Consider the following 4,133-nt stretch of genomic DNA (forward strand, 5'->3'; position numbering starts at 1 on the left):
CAGGCTCTGGTGTGTGTAGTGAAGACCAGGGACCGTGCTCCTAAGCATGAAGGACCATGTGAGGATCCCGGACACCTACTGCATGAATGCATTGGCCCTTTCAGGTCTAGGGACCTGGTAACCCTTTATTACTTGTACTCTGACTTTCTTCCATTTCTTTCCCAGTCCATAAATGTAACTTATGTGACCTATTAACCCTGATGGTTTGATCAACAATAGCAAGCTCTAGTTTCAGTCCTAGTGTTGGTGCCCCTACTGCAGACACGGGATAAAGTCAAGGGCGAACCACCCTTACAAATTTACACTTTTCTAAAGGGTGCCTTGGGAGAGAGGGAGTGCAGAGCAGAGAAAACCGACCTGTGCAACTGAGAAGAGGCCACTCAGGCCACGGGGACAGAGCAGGAATGCTCTCAGGAGTGTCCCCTGCACCTGAACTCAATTTCCTGCCGTCGCCTTCCGCCTGCCACCCAGTGTCTCCTGCACAGTCAGCCGAGTGTTTCCCACGGTTCCAGCCACACCTGAGGCAGGAGACTCACTACACTTGGAAGCTCTTCAAGGTGGGACTTTCTGTCTTCTTCAGTGTCTCATTCTCAGTAGGCAACGCAGGACCTTATACTGAAAGGAAATGAGTACAATGTCCTAACAGGTGCTTCTGGAATAAATGAGCATTTGAAATGACAATATATCTAGAAAAAACAGAAAATATACACTGGACGTCTTTTAGGTGGCTGAGATTATTGAATGGGAAAACAGTGCGATTTTGCAATTGTGTGGGTATCATAAATTCTTCCTATATAACATCTGATTTTGCCCTTATCACAGAGAATTCATATAACCAAAACTATCTCCCTCAACATGTCTTCCTAAACATGAAAACAAATTATTTGACTTCATAATGCCACTTTTCACCCCACAGTGTCTGACCCTTTCACCAAACATTACTGAGTATTAAATAGGATACATATAATTTCTCTGAAATTCACTGAATATGATTTTCAAATGCTGTAATTTCTAAAAATAATATCTAGGCTGCCTTTAATTCCTCATGTCAGTAATAATTAACGTCCCTATGAAGCTTACAGGGAATCAGATACATTTGTTTATAACATATTGAAGAATTTTTAAACAACCACAGAATATGAATATAATAAGATAAAATATTAAATATTTCAAGGCATGCTTATCTTTGTGAACTGAATCTTGGTGAGGCAGGATTGAACATAAGAGTTATCTTTGAGGCTCCACCACCTACAGGGGCCACCCTCCCTCTCCCCCGTGGACCACCTGTCTAACCCCAGTGAGTCTCACACAGAAACCAGTCATGGCCCTGCCTTCGCCCCGCCTTGAAATCACCCGAGAGGATGCTTCCAACTCAGGCAAGCATAACTGACACTCACTCCGCATGCGACAGCAGGGGAATGACCTTACAAGAAACTAATGGGCCTCGCTGCCGCAGAATCACTGTCAGAGCCTGTAACATAAGATAAATCACAGCCAAGGATTTTTGAAAAGTTTCCTGATGAGAGAACCATGACCTTTTCAAGGGTAGTGATGGATTGATCAGGGCAAGCAACATGTAGATTGCTTAAAACAAGACTGGTAAAGAAACAGTGATATATATCTACCAAAGTTAGCTAGAATATCCAGCTGGTGTCCCAGTCAGGAAACACAGGAAAAGGTTACATCTGTAGGGGAAAAAAAAAAAAAAAAAACTTGTTAAGCAAAACAATGCAGTTAAAAACCAAGCTCACTGTAAGAAATGCGGTGTGGGCCAGTGGGGACTGTCATGTCGAAAGTGCTCAGTGTTCCCAAAGCTGGGCGGCCAGGTGTTTTAACACACAACGGCCTTCCCTGCTTGACCATGGGATAAGCCTCTGAGTGGAGACCCAGCAAGGAGCTCTGAAGTCTGCGTGGGGGGTGGAGGGTGGGAATCCTGTTAGAAGCTCTCCCTGGTGTGAATTTATGAAGCCCTGTGCAGACTGTGACTTTTATAATAATAACTTAGCTGGTTTTAAGCTCACGCCGCAGATTTCATTACAGGCTGCTCCTTAACGAGCATTGTAATCTGGAGGAAAGAATCCAAATTCTTTAGTCACCACCTAACTCTCCGTTCATTACCGTGCTGTACAGAGTGGAGTCCAAAAGCAGCCACTGCGTTTATTTCTCCATAGAAAATAAACCTCCACCAAGGCCCATCTGTCCTATTGTTTTTTTATTCTTAACTAGACTGTTAATATAATTGTTCGTTGCAGTGATTTCAGCTTCCCCGCAGGATACAGCTCTGCTGAGAGAGACTCTGGACCAAAACCGAGGGCAGGGAGAGGCGGGCAGGCCAGGCACAGCTCTGCTGAGAGAGACTCTGGACCAAACCCGAGGGCAGGGGAGAGGCGGGCAGGCCAGGCACAGCTCTGCTGAGAGAGACTCTGGACCAAACCCGAGGGCAGGGAGAGGCGGGCAGGCCAGGCACAGCTCTGCTGAGAGAGACTCTGGACCAAAACCGAGGGCAGGGAGAGGCGGGCAGGCCAGGCACAGCTCGGCTGAGAGAGACTCTGGACCAAAACCGAGGGCAGGGGAGAGGCGGGCAGGCCAGGCACAGCTCTGCTGAGGCACTGGTTTGACACGTTGAGTTGAAGGGTTTCTACTCAAAACACCTGTCTCCCTGCCAAGGTGAAGGCTAGATGGTAAAAAAGAAAGTTCCTTTCTTTTCTGATAAACCTGGGCTCTCTGCATAGGAAGCGCCCTAAAGGCCCCCAGCTCTGACTCCCAGAGCAGAGCCCAGACTCTGCTACTTTGAACCGACATGAAGCTTTATGCCCCTCGCCCTGGATAACGCGCGCACCCTAGATGGTCTCCTAGGCCAAGTCCTCTCCAAGTTCTTGGCCCTTTGTCCTGAGGTTGGATCTCTTCCTCTCGCTTCCCTTGCTCCGAACTGTGTCTCTGGATACACCCCGTGCAAACTACGCTTCCCGAGCTCGGCTGGCTTCTGGCTGGGTTCAGCAAACGGGAAGCCCAGACAGGGGACTGGAGAGCAGGAAGAAGGGAGAACAAGGAGATTTCTCCTCCTGCAGCAGCGCCAGCAGCAACGGCGTGTCCTCCACAGTTAACTGGAAGAAAAAACCAGAGTCCTGGTCTCCTGGGTGGCCAAAGGGTCTTCTCCTTAGATATGTAAATACACAATATATTCGCATTTTTTAGTAAGCCTTTAGAGATTTAACTGCCAGGATTTGACATCAGTAAAAACAAATGTAGCAATATGAAATTGCAACTCACTGAGGGCATTACGATTCAGGAAGTGAAAGAATGTGGGGCCAGCTCCAGCTGCAGCGCACATGTCCCCACGCCCGGCCGCCGCGCACCCGTCCCCACGCCCGGCCGCGCACCTGTCCACAGTGTCCAGCTCCCAGGCACTGTGCTGCAACACGCGCCACGCGCATCCTCAGCTGGGCATTTCCAGAGGGAGCGAGTCTCCCTCCGAGAGGCAGGTCTAGCGCTAAGTTTTCAACAAGCCGCAGGCGATAGTTCCGAACACGAAGAAGTGAGAATGACTTCACGTCTCAGCAGGGCCAGAAGCAGTAGACAAATAAGCAGTAGATAAATAAGCCGCCATGGGATTTTCTTTTCTTCCCTCTTTGCGGACACGCTCCTGCCTCCCGTCACACCGCCCTGGAAACAGGAAGAAGCTGCGCATCTTGGTACAACCGTCAGCCGTGCACAGGTCCGCTTCAGTGGGGGACAGGACAGGGAGTGAGACAAATAAACATGACGGGATGTCCCCAAAAGAGGAACAGTACACTGGGAACATCCACCGATGGTTCAAAATTGCATCCATATTTAGTCATTACTTAGAAACCACAAGGAAATAAATGCTTTCTGTTTTCTAGGACTTCTTTTAAGAGAGGTTGGGAAAGCTCTCAGGTGTTTTCTGTCACCTTCTGCAATTTTAAATCGGATGAAATAGTGGGAGATTTCGCTTTTAGAAGAGGTTTTGCTTTTACGGCTTTCTCCTTTCAACTATCATAACAGAGCTACCTACACGTCGCATGCTTAAAGGCTGGATGGGACCATCTCTATATTACGGCCCAAACAAAATTGGCTTCTGGAACAAGTGTGGCTGTGTTGAACTCGGTCCACCT

General features: G+C 48.2%; 1 long non-coding RNA gene across 1 annotated transcript; it reads left to right on the forward strand.

Annotated features, from left to right (window-relative positions):
- The first annotated feature begins 315 nt into the window (after positions 1–315).
- Positions 316–2,193, forward strand: LOC105516959. The gene is made up of 2 exons (XR_001002584.1): positions 316–557; positions 1,175–2,193. It is a non-coding gene; the product is annotated as an uncharacterized LOC105516959 (long non-coding RNA).
- Positions 2,194–4,133: the final 1,940 nt, after the last annotated feature.

Source organism: Colobus angolensis, unplaced genomic scaffold, assembly GCF_000951035.1.
Source record: "Colobus angolensis palliatus isolate OR3802 unplaced genomic scaffold, Cang.pa_1.0 Scaffold296, whole genome shotgun sequence".
In the NCBI taxonomy this organism is placed as follows: Eukaryota; Metazoa; Chordata; class Mammalia; order Primates; family Cercopithecidae; genus Colobus; species Colobus angolensis.